The sequence below is a fragment of the Agelaius tricolor genome, unplaced genomic scaffold, assembly GCF_023055355.1.
Source record: "Agelaius tricolor isolate 1412-34295 unplaced genomic scaffold, bAgeTri1.0.p SCAF_71, whole genome shotgun sequence".
Taxonomy (NCBI): domain Eukaryota; kingdom Metazoa; phylum Chordata; class Aves; order Passeriformes; family Icteridae; genus Agelaius; species Agelaius tricolor.
In genome coordinates, this window is record NW_027269331.1 from 810,831 (window position 1) to 828,947 (window position 18,117).

General features: G+C 53.4%; 1 protein-coding gene across 1 annotated transcript in view; it reads right to left on the reverse strand.

Moving 5' to 3' along the window:
* Positions 1–18,117, reverse strand: part of TIAM1 (TIAM Rac1 associated GEF 1) — a 150,959-nt gene that overhangs the window by 100,900 nt on the left and 31,942 nt on the right. The window contains exon 2 of the mRNA XM_071417920.1: positions 11,594–11,653. The gene's annotated coding sequence lies outside the window, so the exon portion shown is untranslated. The remainder of the gene's footprint in view (positions 1–11,593; positions 11,654–18,117) is intronic.

Below are 18,117 nucleotides of genomic sequence, written 5' to 3' on the forward strand. Positions count from 1 at the left end.
TCTCCTGATTAATTCCTCCCGTCACAGGCTTCAGACGAGCTGCCACTCAGCCCCGCCGGCTCCTGAAATCTGAATTCCTAAGGACATCCCTCCGGGGCGACTGTAACTCACCGGCTGCCAGAGGAGCCCAGGACTCGATGCCCAGGAGCCCGGAGAGATTCCGGGTGTACCGGCTCCACAATCCTCGGGATCCTGCTGTGTTCGCAGGCACAGCTCGCCAGGAGACAGAAAATGGAACATTCTGACCCAGCCCGTGCCTTCCGCCTCTGCCCTCCGCTCGCCCAGCACCCCGAGGGCTTCCCTGGTCCGGGCGGGATGATGCTGCCCTAGGGCACTCGTTAAAAACACACCCGCAGCTGCTCCCACAGGTGCAGAAGGGTTTCCAGGATCGGGGACTGCAGGGAATTAGGAATTACATCCATCTGGTTTTACTTAATTCCCTACTTCCACAAAACCGTCTCTGGATTAAGATTTGAGCAGCAGCAGCAGCAGCATCCTCCAGACCAGGGCTGGCTAATGGTTGCTATAAATAAGAAATACCAACACAAAACCCATCTGTGTTTATCCCCCAACTTGCCTCTGCACCACGTATGTGGGACAGGAAAAACAGGTATGAAACTGCTCTGAAAAAGAAGCAGACAACACAGTCAATGTTCTTTACAAGCAGAAATCAAATTAATTAACAAATTAACATCTACAACTCTGCACGATGCTGCACACATACCAAGTATCGAGCAATACCCCTGCCCTTGCAGTCCCACCCACAAACTGGGAAAAGGACAGAGCCACGAGGAAAATAATAAAATAAAAAGGCAAAAGGTACGTGCAGGAGCCTGGCTCTGACCCAGGGCTGGGCAGACAGCTGTGGCACTGGAAGGATTTAACAGCTGGAGTGAGGCTGTGGGGTTCCACAGCCCGGGTGCAGAGCAAGGGAGGAGATGATTCTATTTTGGGACAGGGACAAGATATCAGGGAAGCAATTTGACACGGCACAGCCATCCTCACAGCCCCCGTGACCAGGAACATGAGTGAGCAGTGAGTCCGAGCCCACGTCAAACAGCACCTTGGGTTGGACTTCTCACCTCAGGTGTTTCCCACAGTCCCACCCACACCCAGCATGAGGTCCCCGTGACCACAGGCACACCCCAGAAACAGCAGAGGGCCGGAGGAGGGATGGGGTCAGACACTGTTTGGCCTGGGGAGCACTCAGCAATCCTCAGCATGAATTTAAACCCTGACTGGGCAAACCAGCAGCTCCCATTGCAGACAAACCAACGGAGAGCAGCTTTCAGCGCTGGGAACTCGCAGAGCCCGAGCAGACGAGCAGGTTTGGCGAGCCACCCATGGTGACTCAGAGGGCCACGGGGCTGCTGTGCCTGCCCTGCTGTGCCTGCCCTGCTGTGCCTGCCCGCGGGGCCGCTGGAACGGGGCACAGCTCCCACAGCGCCCAGGGAGCGCTCCTGTCGGAACGGGATCGCTCCCATTGGAATGGGATCACTGCCATAGGAGCGGGATCACTGCCATTGGAATGGGATCATTGCCATAGGAGCGGGATCGCTCCCATTGGAATGGGATCACTGCCATAGGAGCGGGATCGCTCCCATTGGAATGGGATCACTGCCATAGGAGCGGGATCACTCCCAATGGAATGGGATCACTACCATAGGAGCGGGATCACTGCCATAGGAGCGGGATCACTACCATAGGAGCGGGATCACTCCCATTGGAATGGGATCACTGCCATTGGAACGGGATCGCTCCCATTGGAATGGGATCACTACCATAGGAGCAGGATCGCTGCCATAGGAGCGGGATCACTCCCATTGGAATGGGATCGCTGCCATAGGAGCGGGATCACTCCCAATGGAATGGGATCACTGCCATAGGAGCGGGATCGCTCCCATTGGAATGGGATCACTGCCATAGGAGCAGGATCACTCCCATTGGAATGGGATTGCTGCCATAGGAGCAGGATCACTCCCAATGGAATGGGATCACTGCCAGAGGAGCGGGATCACTCCCATTGGAATGGGATCACTGCCATAGGAGCGGGATCGCTCCCATTAGAATGGGATCACTGCCAGAGGAGTGGGATCGCTCCCATCACAGTAAGATTGCTGTCATCAGAGTCAGATCGCTACCATCAGAATGGGATTGCTGCTGTCGCAATAGGATCGCTGCCATAGGAGCGGGATCGCTCCCCTCGCAATAGGATCACTCCCATCAGAGTGGGATCACTCCCCTCGCAATAGAATTGCTGCCATCAGAGTGGGATCACTCCCATTGCAATAGGATCATCCCCATTGCAGTGGGATCACTCCCATCGGAGCGGGATCACTCCTGTCGCAATAGGATCACTCCCATCGGAGCAGATCACTCCCATTGGAGCGGCCTTGGCGTGTACCCACACACAGGTGTGCACACCCCAGCTCCCACAGATGCTGCAGCCACGCTGCCACTGCAGAGGAGGGACAGGTGCTTGCTGTGATACATCAGCAGCAAACTCTGCACTGAATTCACTGAATTTGGAGGGCAAAGGCAGCAGCACCCCTTCTGCTGCCACCTGCACCCTGCCACAGCAGAGGACAGCTCTTCCTGCTACCCACAGCAATCCCTGGGCATGGCAGAACTCCCAGGAAAACATCAACTGCTGTAGAGCAGCTTGCAGAAACATTCAGACATTGCTGTAACCACTGGTGGGTTTTAAATCACAGAATGATTTCACTGGAAAAGATCTCCAAGGCCATCGAGTCCAACCTGTGCCTGATGCCTACCTTGTCACCAGCTCAGAGCACTGAGTGCCACATGCAGGAATTCCTTGGACACCTCCAAGGATGGGCACTCCAAACCTCCCTGGGCAGCCCCTGCCAATGCCTGACCACGTGTTCCATGGAGAAATTCCTCCCTCTCCTCCTGTCCCTGTTCCCTGGGAGCAGAGCCCAAACCCCCCGGCTGTCCCCTCCTGTCAGGAGCTGTGCAGAGCCACAAGGTTCAGTGCAGAAGAAAGCAGAGACTTCCCCTTCAATCATGCCCCAGAGCAGTGTAGCAAAACCTAGCAAGCCATAAGCAGCAATCCTAAGGTATGGAGAGAGGTCCATGGAGGGAGAGGAAGGGATGCCTCCTCCTGAGCTGTGTAGGATCCAACAGAGATGAGATGCTCCCTGCAGGAAGCGTGGCTGGGTGAGCAGCCTGGGATGGTGGGAGCAGAGAAGGAAGGTGTGGAGCAGCCCGAGCAGGAGCCCTGGTGGGCAGTGCCAGGCTCTCCGTGGGGAGAGCAGGCACTGCCAGGCCTGGCCCTGGCTCCCAGCCCTGCTGACACACTGGGACACTCCCTTTGGACGTGGGCTTCCTCCGAGGGCACGAGCCCCGTGCCAGCCAGGAAGTACCAAACCTGCTGGGAGCCAGCCTGGGATGTTGTGCCTGGAATGGCACCCCTGGGAAAGGTCTCTCCCTCCTTCCATCCTTCCGGCAGGATGAATCGCACCAGAATGGAGAAGGTTTAGGTCACACCTCAATGGGGATGCAGCTCCTCCTGAGGGGCAGCTCTGACCTCTGCTCCCTGTGACAGGGACAGGACCCAGGGAATGGCTGGAGCTGTGCCAGGGGAGGATCAGGACATGTCCTTCCAGTGCCCAGGCTCCCCAGGGAATGGGCACGGCCCCACAGAGCTCCAGGAGCCTTTGGACACCGTTCCAGGATGCCCAGGGGGGGATTGTTGGGGGAGATGTGCAGGGTCACACAGGGAGTGGGACTGGATGGTCCTTGTGGGGCCCTTGAGGGAGGTTCTGGCTCCCCAAACATCCATCCCAGCACAGAGCGCAGAGGAGAGAGGCCCCAGAGCACAGCCCTTCTCTGTGGTGGAAGGAAGGCAGACACAATCCAGGTCTGTACCCTGCATAAAGGTGTTTTTATCAACCCTAATTAACATCCTGGGCCTCTCACACCCTGGCACACCTGCTAATTAGCAGGCATGAGTTAATATCGTTTTAACAATGGATTGGCACTTGGGGCAGAAGAAGGGGAGTCGCTTCAGCCCAGTGACTCACCCTGAGCACAGAGCAAGGTGAGATACCAGGAGCAGCTGCTGGGCTCACACAGGGCTCTGCAGACCGTATCTCCTTAACTAAGGCTTACTTTACAAAGCCAGGGTGCTTCAAAAATTCATGATTCTATCTGTCTTATTTTTCACCTGCACACACGGGTGGCCTTGGAGGAGGTTCTGCCTCCACCACCCAGACAGGTGGAGCAAGACATGGTGGAGTTCCTGATGATCCTGAGGTGATCATCAGCCCCTCTGGTCAAGCCTCTTCCAGGACATGACCTGGGGTCTGTCAGCCACTGACCATCCCTCAGGAACATCCCCAGGGAACACCAAGGAGCTGATGTCCAGGCCAGTTCTGGTGCCTCTCCAAACACCCCACAAGCACAGATGGCGCTGGGCACACATCACTGAGACACTGGTGCCCTTTTCCAGGGAATCCTGGAAAAACTGCAGCCCTACACACATACCCTGGCCTTGAAAGTTCCCTGTGGATGATGTGGCCGAGCCATGCACTGGTTTCACCCTGGAATCCCACCCTTGGTGTGGCCTCACACACCTGGCAGGAGCAAAGGGTTGGGACAGCTTGGCTTGAGCCATCTTGTATTCAGTCATAAACTGAAGAACAAAGCTGACTTAGCTTGCATTGTTGTTTTTTTTGAAACTTCAGCTTTCAAAGTCTGTGAAGCAGCACCTCACAAGAGGGCACTGATGGAAAACCATCACACCACCATCAGAATTGTTCCTACCCCCTCAAATTGATGTTGAACACTGCCTGCCTTCACTTGGTCCAATAAAAACCTGCAAACCAACCCCTGGCAATTACAGAACATTAATGCCATGAAAAATTATACTGGGTTGAATGTATCCACACTCCCTGCTATCAGAAAGGTTTTCTCAGCCTCATGTTTCTATTTGGGATTAGGAAGGCAGTTGTGAAAGGCAAGTATTGTTCACTCACAAATGGTTCCCTTTCAGCCTCTACAGAAGTCAGGTAATGAATTACAGGAGGGTTTTTTTCTTCCCTTTGGAGAGGTCAGCAGATATATCAGCTCCTGGGAAAGCTGATCCCTGTTGTTTGGCTACGAGGGGAGCTGAAAAAGGCTCCTAATGAGCTCCAGGGAGTGGATGGTGGCAGCGAGCCAGCACCTCTGCCTGTGAAACCCAGACAAGTGACAAGAGGCAGGAGCCACCTCTGGCCCCAGCACAAGGAGAAATTCGAGGCTTTGGCTGGCAAATTTAAGGTTTTGGCCTTGCAGACACCCAAGGGACCCTCAAGGACCATCCAGCCCTGCACAGACACCCCAACAATCCCACCCTGTGCATCCCTGAGAGAGAGTTATCCAAAGGCTGGGCAGAGCTGAACAGAACAGGGCCTGCTTCCTTTTCCCATGGGAATGCTCAAGGAGGAACATTTTACTCAAGACCTCTAATGCAAACACCTCCTCTCATAGATTTTTTTAAACTAGGCAGTAGCTGCTGTCATTTCCATGCTGCATTCTGACACACTTGCACCACATCCCTGCCAATAGTTTGAATTTCATTGGAAAAAGCGGCTCTGAGCGAGAGTGACAAGCTGCACGCTGCTGACGAGGCTGTCAAGTGATGGATAATGGAGCTTTACTTGAGCTGTCAAAACTTTTCAGCACTAAAAATAGGTATCACAAGCTTCTGGACTCACTGCACTGAAGCATTAAACACACAGGATATTGACACCCTCAGAAGCGCCCAAAGCCACTCAGAGCTGAGTAAAACCAGCCATGTGTGATGCACAGCAAAGGTCCCTGAGTTTTACTTATGTGGAGGAGAGGAAAACAACACAGCACAGGATGAAATCTCCTACCCAAGCTGGCCAAAGCAAAGCCAAGATGCTGCACACACACCTTGGAAGAGAACAGCTCAATGTGGGATCCAAACCTGGGCAAAGACAGAGAGAAAGAAAGGGAAAAGCTGGGAGAGAGTCTCTGGTGCCCTGTTATCCCAGCTCCTGGTCCAGGCCCCACAGAAAGGGAGGGCAGAGATCTTCCCATGGCAGCTCCTGCTTTCCTGCCCTTCATCCCTCACCTGCCCCTGCCCAGCAAGAAAGGGCTCAGAGCTGTGAGGCTGGGAAGGATGGCAAAGCAGGGAAGAGCAGGGGGTTTTCCAGAGGGATGACATTTCCATGGAAGGGGTGAGTCCTCCCCAAGCAGAGACCCAGCAATGGACACCAGCCCAGCAGCAGCTCAGCAAAGGGATCAGAGGTTTTGTGGGTAAGGTGGGATAGGAGGAGAGGGATAAAGAGGCACCATCTATAAACCAAATCCAGCTTTTTTTATTCTCTCTGAGGCGCTGGGATGACAAGCACAGGCAGGGCTGTCCCTACATAAGGCCAATATTTATGGCAGAAAGAAAATGAAGTGTCATAAGGAATTACTAATTAGATGTTATCACAAGCCTGTGTATAACTGAAGCAGCACTCTGATGTGCTTTGTAAATAATCAGCAAATTAACTTTCACAATGCTCTGCAAGGCAAGCATTATCCCCATCTCCTGCACGGCCCCGATGGAATGAAAAATTCAGTTTGGGCAGAATGTGGACAACTGCAGAGCTGCCCAAACACAGGGAGGGGACATCACAGAGGAAGGGAGAAAAGGAGGCTCAGGGGGGAGGCTCAGAGGCTCAGGGACCTGTGGCTCTGCACAAGTCCCTGACAGGAGGGGACAGCCAGGGAAAACAGGAGGAGAGGGAACGGCCTCAGGCTGAGCCAGGTTGGACATCAGGAGGAATTTCCCCATGGAAAGGGTGGCCAGGCACTGGAGCTGCCCAGGGAGGACTGGAGAGCCCATCCTGGAGGTGTCCCAGGAATTCCTGGATGTAGCACTCAGTGCTCTGGGCTGGTGGGAATCAGGCACAGCTTGGACTCCATGGTCTGGGAGGGCTTTTCCAACCTGAATGATTCCATGATTTCTATGTGCTGGAGGCAGCAACTGAGAGGGGAAATGCTCTCCACTCCCAGCAGACCCAAAGGAAACAACTGTGAGCAGCTGCTCCTTCCCTGTCCATCCAAGTCCACCTCCCAGCTGAGCAGGACGACTGCCACAAGTGTCCCTCCTCAGGAGGGAGGCTCCAAAGGGAGCAGCACCAGAGCAGCAGCAGCAGCACCAGAGCCGCCCACACCTCCTGCAGGTGTCCCTGCCACCTTCCCCCAGCCCGTGGGGCTGACTGGCACATCCACAGCTCCCTGAGTGGCTCCCTCAGCAGCTCCCTCCCTGCCAGGCGGTGGGAGCAGGGAAGTGAGGGGAGGGAGCCCAGGGAACAGGGCAGGAGCAGCCGGATGCGCGCCGAGAGCGAGGCAGGCTCGCGCCTATTTTAGATGTGCTGCACAAAAATAAAAGATGCTGCTTGGCTGCACATGTGCTCATTTTTAGAAAACAAGCTCCAATTTATTTCTTCTATTACAGCCAGATGGTTTAAAAAGAAAAAAAAAAAAAAAAAACCAACCCAACAGATCTCCCCTCAATGTCACCTCAATGAAAAGAAGGCCTGACCCGGTTTCAACCTCTCCGGCACAGAGCAGGGCACAGGGAGCACACACACTGTTAAACACCTCTCTCAGGGGGCCCTGGCCCTCTCACAGTGTGACCCAAAGCCCTCTGGGGTGAGCAGAGATCTGCCCTCAGGTGCTGCCCAGCACTGCCTGTCACAGCTGACTCAGGGCTGTAACCATCACAGCTGGCACAACTGGACTGACCACGTGTCTTTGCCTGTGTCTCGGTGCCTTCCCCGCTCCTCCTTTCCTGGTCACTTGGTCTAAGCTGCCTTGAGGGGTCTTTTTCCCTTTTAAAACTCCCATCAAGTTATTTAATTGAAAGAGCAACACAACTTTCCACGAAAGCAAATGCTGATTTTCAACCCTCCCTATTTATCCTCCCCTCATTCAAAGCCATGCCACAACATCCCATAAAATTCCATTTCCCTGTGTCTGTCTGCCAGTGCTGTGCTGCTCAGGAGGAACAAACCTTTCATTTCAAAGCACAATTTGTGCCCATCTGTGACCTCTGCCAGGCACCCACAGTGGTGGTGCCCTGCAAAGTCCCTATTTCAGTGGGACACAGGGAATCACTAGCACAGCAGCTGGGATACACCAAGATCTCTGCCATGAAGACACTCCTGGCTAAAAGGGAGGTGGGATCAGGTTCTCAGGAGAGGTTGAGCTTGCTCCACCATTGGAAGCTTTTCAAGCCCTGGAGAAGAGCCTGGCTTGGTCCCAGAGCTGATGCTGCTTTGGGAGGACCCCACACATCCCTTCCCACCTGACTGACACGGCGACCCCAAGCTCAGGGGAGCTCCCCAGACAATTCCCAAATGCCCAGGACCACCCATGAGGCAGAGATCTCGACCAGGGAACACCTTTAAACAATGACTGTTCTCCATGGCCAGCAGGGCAAGGAGAGGAGGGGCAGAACAAGGGCAAAAGAAAAGCATGGAGCAACTGGAGGCATCTTCTCTGAACTGCAGCCAGAAGTCCTTGGCTGTCTTTTGGTACCAGCACATTGAAAACACAATAAAGAGCCTCTTAAACCTTGTTCCAAACTGCTTTTTGGACCAGCCCTGACAGACAGCAGCTTGGGTTCCATGTTCACCTCTGGAAGGGCTGCTCTAGGGTCCCACCTGAGCCTCCAGCTTCCAGTGCCACTGCTGTGTGACCTTGCCCTCTCACTTGTACAACAGTGAGGCTGAAGGCTCAGAGAGCCATCCCTGCTCTGAGAGATCCCCAAGACTCAGAGTTCATGCACAGATTAACTTCTTAAGCAAGCTCAAGGGCAGAGACCTGCTCTCTGTTACTGGCAAAAGCCTTGCATTCTGAAAATCAGAATAGTTCCACAACTGCTGATTACTTTTCCTCATTTGTACTTTTTTTTTTTTTTTAAAGTCCTGCCTGTTCCTCCTACTTCTTATGAGGCTTTTCAGTATTTGTCTGTTACTTGAGTGCTAAAGCCAGCTTTGGGATTAAACACAACATTTGGGAGGGGGACTCCAACGCTGCCTGCTGTCACTATTCCAGCTCTAAGAAGCTCTGAGAGCTATCAGGGCACATCCTGCCCTGTGCAAGTCTGTGACCAAAGCTGTTTTCCCTTCCTTCTGTTCCCCCCACACACACAGCCCTGATTAATGCACAGGGCATGGCATGGGTAGTGCTGAGAGGCACTGAAGCTGCAATAAACGGGCAGGGAGAACAAGAGCTCAGTGCAGAGGAACAGAGCAGCTCAGTTCCAGGGGCTGCACTGATTGCCCAAAAGCAGAAGTGTGCTGAGGCATGTCAAGAATGCTGGGCTGGGTCACTTGGAGAAATGGCTTTGATAAGGTGGCCCACTTCCCCCCGTGCAGCCAGGCTGGGGCACAGCAGGGACCTCCCAAACACAAACAACCCTGTTCCTCATTTTGGGGCTCTGCAGAACCAGAGGCCAGGCCAGCTCGCAGGGTGTGAGCATCCCTCCCCTCCCATCTCAGCAGCACCAGCTCAGAGCTCCCTGCAGGGACCCCTGGGGAAGCAGAAAAGCACAGGAAAGCTCAGGAGGTCTCCTGCACCTTCCCCAGCAGGGGATCCAGAGCCTCTCCAGGAGGAGCCTCCTCTTCCTTCCTGCCTGGTCCTTACAGCAGTGTCCCCTGGGACATCAGCTTGCAGGACACCAGTGGAGAAGCTCCAACAGCCACAGCAAAGCAGCACAGCCCCAGAGAGGGCAAGGAAAGCTTGAACCAAGGGTGTCCATCTATCACTGCGCTGTTCTGATGACGCTGTTGGGACAGCAGGAGAGCCAAGCAGGCTCCAAGACACCTCCTTCCTCCCCAGAGCTCTCCAAAAATGACCACATCAGGGCTGCCACATCCTGCCTGCCCCTGCCAGAAACCTGGCTCCCAAAACACCAGGATTTTATTTTCTGACCATTCTGGCTCCCTGAGCTTGCTCACTGAGCACGGAGCAGAGCCCTGGTGCTGCTGCAAGGAGGGCAGAGGGAACACATGGCCCTGGTCAAAAGGCCAGCTCAGAGCCACATCTCCACCACTGCCAGGGGAGCACAGGAGGGAATTGGGGCTGGAGTAGGGTGAACCAGGTGCACAACACACGGGTTACCCTCTGCATCAGCACCTTGGGCTGATCCACACTGGCCCCTGCAGGGGCTTCAAGCTAGAAGGGCTCAAGACTTGCTCTTGCAAAACCCACACAAGCACAAAACCATCACAAATGCCAAAACTGAGAACAAAAAGGGGATTAATTTCTGTGCTAGCCATGGAAGAAGCACCAGGCTCCAGGGCAGCAGCCCCTGTGGCACAAGTCAGTATTTGATACAACAGAGAAGAGAGAAGGGAAGAGAAGTGGAAGCTTCTCCCATCTTTCTGTTATTTTGCCTTAAATGCACTGTAGTTTATGTCCTCAATAAAAGCCTGTGCATATCTTTCCAACTTAAATGTGGATTGGAACCTCAGGATTACTGCCCTGGCAGAATTAACGTATTAGACATAAAAACCATAACATTTCATTATCCATTGTAAAGCACATGTGCTTTCCCCCTGGGGAGACTGGAAATATCACCCAGTTTCACTATCATTTCCTGTTAACTGGCTGCCCTGCCACATGTTCACACAGTGGCACGCTCACTTTGATGATATAGCAGTCCTCTGGTTTCATCCCTCTTCCTTTACGATGCTGACATTTTTTTAAATCATGTTTTTCTCTTCTCTTTTTGTCTCTGTGAAGGCACTGCACTACAAAACCACTGGGCTGGAAAAAAACCAAAAAAAAAAAACTTACCCTGGAACAAAAAACCAGCTCATATTTGTCTAGCTGGAAACACACCATAAGCTGATGTCTGGAGCAAGGGTAGAAGGCAACACAGAGGCAAGAAAACCTCAAACACAACAGGGCAGGAAGACTCAGACTCATTTACGGGCACAGAGGGGTCTGTGGTCAACAGTGAGGCACTGAAGGACAGAATCTCTTCCCTCTGCTGCTGGAACTCCCTGTATCCTCCCTGTCAGTGCAGATTCAGAGATCTGCACCCATCATCACAGATGTTGCCTGAGGGGTCAGAACCGAGGGGCAGCACACACAGGCCCCCAGGAGGAAGGGGCCAGCTGGCAGCAATTTGCAGTGACCACACAGAGGAAGTGTGGGCAGGAACAGGGGCCAGAGAGGAGCCTTTGGAAGCCTGGGTCACCCTGATATTGCAACTTCCAGGCTGCCTCAAGGAATCTTTTTGTTTAATCAGTTCTGCGTCTTTGCAAAGATTAGTGACCAACTGTCCCCATTTAGTGCTGCCATGTTCTGCAAACATTCCTGGACTTGCTGGCTTGGATAAAACATGCAGCTGCTGACAGGGGCTCTCATGGAAACCTTTCACTCTGCATCTCCAAGAAGCCTGAACGTTTTTATTCCTAAGAAACCTCTGTTTTTATTCCCAAGGGACCACTCATCCTGCTCTGCAGGCTGGGAGCTCTGCTCCAGGACAGGTGAGCAAAGCAGGAGCTGCAAACACACACACACCTTCACCAAATCCACCCCAGCCCTTACTCACATGAGGCTGGCACAGCAGCAAACAGGACCAAAGGGAAACGTTGGCTGTCCCATGCAGCTCCTGGAATAAAAAAAAAGAAAATTAAAAGGTCAGCTTGAAGCACCCACATGCACAGAGATGTTCAGCTGTGACCCCCTGAAACCCACCTCAGCCAAACTGCAGCAGCCAGGCTTTTACCACTGACACCACCTCAACTTGTGGAGGGGGCAATGATTCAAATCCAAATTGCCCCTCACTGTTTCTATTTGCCAGAGCCACAAAAGCCATCTGAGGCAGTTTCCCTTTGCTCTGCAGTCAGTCAGCTCCAGACACTGAGGGCTGCAGGCAGCATTTCCTTGCTCTAAAGCATCTCTTTGCACAGGCCTTGGGTTCAGCTAGCTGTACCCCTGCCCCTGAGCTGGAGTTCTACACAAAGCTTGCCTCCCAGTTCAATGCCCTCAGCAAAATTTTGCTCAGGGTTAGTGTGGATCTCACAGAACAACAACCTGGCAGCACTGGCAGAGGTCTCAGGTAGCAAAACAGAATGCATCTATAAAATAAATCCCTAGAATGCCTACACAAGCAGTGAAAGGTCACTTTTCCCCAGCAAATATCACCCCCACGCTGCTCAGGGACTGGAAACATGAGTGCACTGACAGCTCCCACCCAGCAGAGATTTCCTCTGGCTCTTCCCCCTGCCCAGGATTTGTGGGAGGCAGAGCTTGCTGACAGCTCCTTATGGAAGATGTTTGTTCCCCCACAGCAGGGCAGTGGGAAGAGCAGGGCATCCCTTGGCCAAGCCCCCACGAGCCACTGAGCAGCTCTGAGGGCTGGGCATGATGTGACAGCATCAGACACTTGCCAAAGGAATGAGCCAGCTCCAGCATGCCCCGCTCCAAGCCTGCACAGCAATTCCCATCCCAGAGCAGGAACTTGTACTGGGGCTTAACTCCCTCCCCAACACATCCCTCTGCACGAGGAAAATCTGTGCCCAGGGCTCCAGGAACACACCTTGTACTCCTTGTGAGCAGATGTCAGCCTCCAAAGCTGGGGAAAACCACTTTGCTCTTGGGATCAGGGAATTGAAAATGCAAGAACTTGGAATGTCCCGATGGGTTTGGTAACTTGAACCCCGGGAGGAAACACCTGCTCTGTTTTATCCATCCCTAATTCCATGGGAATGGCCTTTTGCTCGTGGACAGTCCAGCAGCCAGAGGGCTGGGAAAGAGAGGAGGGAGCTGCCAGCAGCCCAATCCCACACAAACACCTCCAAAATCCACCAAAGCCAACACGAGTTCCTCCACCCAAACCCCTGCAGGGACACCCGCGCACCCCGGCAGGGATTTGGGGCCACAGCTCCACTTCCCCTCTGCCAGCAAACAGCACAATTTCCCAGGTTTTTATGGAAAATTAAATTTTCTGGGATCTCACAGGGAAGAAGAGGCAGAGCCAGAAAAAAGGGATTTTCATCAAAAACTCCACATCAGCTGGATGTAGTCATTATCCCAGAGATCTGCTTGGTGGAGTCCCACTGGATGAAGCCCTGGATGGAAGAAGGACCCATGGAAGCTGGTTAACACTCAGTGACCACCTCCAGGTAAGAACTCCAGGAGACCTGTGTGGATGAACAAGGAGCTCCTGGACAAAGTCAGACACAAGAAGGAGGCCTGGAGAGGGTGAAAGCAGAGACAGGCAGGCTGGGAAAGGGATTGTCCCAGCAGCCAGGTGGGGCACGGCTCGGTGCAGGAGTGTGGAAGGTGTTCCTGGGGCAGAGGGTTGGAATGGGATGGCATTTAGGGTGTCCAAAAAGCCTTGTGGAGCCAGAGGGACAGTAGGGAGCTCAGGACAGGCAGCAGCAGATTAGCAACAACTTCTGGGAAGTTTTACCCTGGGAAGGACATGGAGATCAGCCTGGAAGCCTCAATTCCTGCAGGGCTGAGTGCTCAGCATGGGCAGAGCTGCTGCTGAGCCACCATTAAATCTGAGCTGATATCCAGGGCTGGGCCAGGCAATTCCCCTCCCCAGCACACCTGGAGGGGTGTGGAGAGCCCTGAGGAGAGGCTGGGCTGGGGATGCAGCAGCTGCACCACAGAGACTCCATCACCACCAGCCTGTGCTCAGCACAGACAGGTCTGCCAGGACCTGTGCACCCAACACAGGTGGCTGCCCAAAAAATCCTCCTCCAGCCCCAAAAACCCCTTCTCCCAGCCCAAAACCCCCTCCTCCCAGCCCCTGTCCCATCAGAAATCCTGCCCCAAGCAGCTCCCTGGGACATGAGGCACTCCCCTCCCTTGAGGAGCACAAGGATGGACACAGGGCTCAGGAGTCAGCCTGGCTGTAATTAACACTGTAATTAACACTGCATCAGAGCCCTCTCAGGGAAAGAGACCAAGGCCACATTAGGCAGACCAGCTCAGCTCTGACAGCTCCTAAGCTTAGCTTAAAGCTGGATTTCAATGATATGTGTGGATGTGCAGAGGTTTTAATGCATCTCTTGAAAGGTGAGCAGAAAAACAAATGAAAGTGTTGCTAAACCCCCTCGATTTTCCCATATAAACTAACAGAAGTTCAGCTAGAAGACCTACAAAGTGTTTTTATTTATTGTTAGTAAAACCTGTGATACCCAACTACCCTCAGGCCAGAGCAGTGATGTTTTGTCCCCCCAGGAGCTCCAGCCTTCTCAGGGATCTGTTCTGTCTTACCTACAAAAGCCTTTTCTTCCCTCTTGCTGCTCTGGAGGCTCGCAGGGAAACCCAGCATCCCCAACAAGTGCTGCAGATCCCCAGTTCTCTCCCTGATCTAAGCATGGCTCCAGCTGCTGGGTGTCTCCAGCCAGCCCTGATCCTGGAAAACATGTAACTCCAGCTCAGCAATCCTATTACACGTGCTCCCAGCATTTGTACAGCAGAGATTTCGCTCTCAGCTCTCCATTGCTTTATCTCTTTCTGGCTTTGCCAGGGCAGAAATCATCCCAGGCTACAAAGGGGTGATATCCAGATGCTTCTCATGGTTTTTGCTGCAAATCTAGGGGAAAAAAGCTCATGGAGCTGCCGTGCACCCTCCCAGGAGTGGGGGAGCCCTGTCACACTCCTGAGGACCGTGGTGGCTGCAGAGGTGACATCTGACAAAGAGAGATGGCAAAGCAAATCGAAATCAGCAATCAGATCCCAAACTGATCCCCAAATCCACGTGCCCCTGGATTCCTCTCCCTGCTTTTGTCAGCAAACCGAGCCCTCCCTGTGCCTCACCACACACCCACCTGTTGCATCAAGCGCTGAAATGAATTAGAGCTGAGCCACAGGAGCCCTGTTCCCACAGGGCAGGTGTGCAGCTCCTGAATCACCATCTCCTCCATCAGCACCGACACCCAGCTCCGAGGCTGCTTTCCCAAAATCCACCTGCCAGCTCCCTGTGCCCTTGCCCAACACCTCCTCACCTCACATCACACCCCCAGCACCTTCTGCCAGCTCATGCTTTGCTCTCTGCCAGCCGGCCCCAGCGCCCCTGGCCTGGCCAGCAGGACACTGCTGTCTCTGGGAGAGCATCAGCCCGGCTCCTGGCTCCTGCTGAAAGGCTGCCAGGGCAGCAGAAGCGTTTCCAGGGCTTTGGGCTCATCCTGCAGCAGCTCCACCCAAGGAGCACTGCCTGGGATGGACGTGGAGGGGCAAGGAAGGGTTAACGCAAGCGGCTGTGCAGATGTGCCAGTCAAAGCAGGCTGCCCAAACCCACAGCAGCTCGGGTCTGGGGCATCAAAAAGTAATGTAAAAGAAATAAAATCACCCTGCCACTCGAGGATGCACTTTTCCTTTCTTGCCTGGACAACATGCCAAGGGAAGCAGGGAGCAGGTCACAGGCAGCCCCACTAAAGAAACTCTCACAGGAGTTTCTCCTCTTCTCCCCTCTAAGGCCAATTCCTGCTTTGGGTTCCAAACAAGGTTTCCTGCTTTCCTCCCCACAAGGAGCCATTCCCAGGAACTCTCACAGTTTTACCCCACGGGGAAACAAAACCCTACAACATTGCTGGGAACAATCCCAGCTCTTTCCTCTGGAAAACATCCTCTCCCCACCCTGCACCTCCTGAACTCCTCTGGCTGGGCTGAGGTGGGGCTGCTGCACCCCTCACCCCTGCCCCACCACTTCCAGCAGCCCTTCCTCCTCCTCCTCCTCCTCCCTGTTCCTTCTGTCCTCTCCCAGCAGCCAACAAGCCCAGCCTTTGTGCTCCCTGCAGGCACCTCTGATCCCTGTGCCCTCTCCCCACCCTGCTGCCTCCAAGCACTGCAGAGTTTAGGAACAGAGCTCCCAGTTTATAAAGCAGCCCCTGAGAGTGTGCTGGGTGGTTTTGTTTCACACAGGGCCCACACCTGGCTGCAGACACCCCTGACTGTGACACAATCCTCACCTGTCACCCAGCTCACAGAGAACCTGGATCAGGGGCTCTGCAGCGAGCCCATGGAGCAGCAAAGCCTTGCAGCACCGTCTCCTGCCCTGGATTTGCTCCCACGGGTGTCTCTGCAAGAGCCCCTCTGCAGGAGGTGCACATCAAACACACCAAAGAGGGAAACCTGCCCTCTGCCTCCAGTCAGCCTCTCTGATGTGCTGCTGCCCTCCCATCACTGCTCCTCTTGCCCCTGGTCCTGCCCACGGCTCTGGCCTTCTATCACACCACCAGCTCCATCAGCAGGGATATTCCATCAGTGCCTGCCCCTCTCCTCTCCTCCCTGAGAGCCCATCCTTGCCCTGCTCTGGGAACGGCACAGCAGCACGCAGGAAGGTGCCAATCTGCACCAGATCTCTGTTTACACACACACACACACACACACACACACACACACAAGAACGCTGCTGAGTGCTTTTTGAGAGGGAGGTGGGACCAGAGAGCTCCTCTAACCTACACAATCCTACCATTCTGTCAGCTTCCCGTAAACACAACAATCCAGGCTGGAGCTGCTCACTTGGCAGCACAGCAGACAGGTCTGGCAGCTGCTCCCTGTCCCCTCTGCCGCGGCATTTCCCTCCTCAGAGCCATCACAACTCAGACAGCACCTCAAAGGTCTCTCTCCAGGGCTCCCCCTCTGCAGTCCTCCTGTAAGGAGGAGACAATTGCACCTGCTGGAGGCTCGGGAGCATCACCACAGTGTAACATGCAATTCTTGCAGCACCTGCAGGAGTGGGATGGAGAAAGCACCAGTGCAAGCCCCCACTGCTCAAAAAACACTTCATGCTTTTCCCTTTGCCTCCTTTGCTTTCTGGCAGGGGAGGGAGGGCTGATTTCTGCAGGCAGGCTGTTTCTGCTGAACCTTTTATTTTATTTTGATTTTATTAAGCCTGTTCCCAGCCCAAGGGCGCCTTTGCCTCCCCAGTGGCATTTTCCAGAGGAGCAATCCTGCCCTGGAAAGTGAGGAGCGCTCAGCTCCCAGCAGCAGGAGAGAGATGATGCTCAGTTTGACAATGAGGCTGTCAGTGGGCTCTGAAATGTCACTCCCACACCTCACAGATGCACTTGGCTCATCCCTTGTTTCACAGCAATGTACTGGAGCTCCTTTTGTAACTGAGACAAAATGTTTCACCAGGCTGGAGCTTTAATTTGGGAAAAAAAACCCCTCTCCTTCCCTTTGCATTGAAAGGCATTTTAATTAATTGTCTTGAACATATTTAAACTGTTCCATCCTTTGTAAAGACATTTTTCCAGGGACAAACCATGTCCTTAAGTAAAACCCATATGGCACCAAGCTGAACTTTAAAAGCCCCAAAACGACACCAATAAAAAATGAACTGATATTTCAAGCAGGTGGATCTTCCACCTCTCATCATCATCCCTGTCCCTGACTTTGCCAGAACTTCTATCTGTGATTAACTGTGGAAGGATAACCAGGACAAGTGTTTGTATCATGGCAGCTTGTTTTGAAACAAGCATGTGAGATAAGTCACAACTGGAATGATAGGAAAAAACCCCGAGCGAGACGAGACACCCAAAACCCGTGGGAGAGAGAGAACACAAGTTCCACAGAGCTCTGGGATCTCATCTTGCAGAGAGCCCATCACTTCAGCACCAAAAATAACCCATTGGATGAGCTTTCCTTTTTAGCACCCATTCTCAATCCATGTAAAAATTGTCCCAAAAAGCCTCGAGCACCAACCACTGCCATCTTCACATCCTCTCCATCCCTTCACATTTCTTGCTCCTCTCTGGCCAAATGCAGGTGGAAAAGGAGGGAACCCAACTACAAAGCAGCCCAACTTCACTCTCTCCTGAATCCTGGACAGATGACAATGTGGATGCAGAAAGCCAAATTCATCCCTGAGTTAAAACTGCCCCCAGAAACAAAGCTTCCATTTTCACCCTGTGGCAGCTCCAGCTGCCCTCCGTGCCAGTCCCTGGAACTTGGGCATTTTCCAAGGGCCCAGATCCACACACCCCTGAGCTGCTCTCCAACTCCACCAGTAAACACACCAGATTTGCCTCCTGGGCCTGCAACAACACTGTTTGCTCTTCTGTTCCATCACACAGAGTTAGAAAGTGAACTCAGGTTGGTTATTCATCTTAA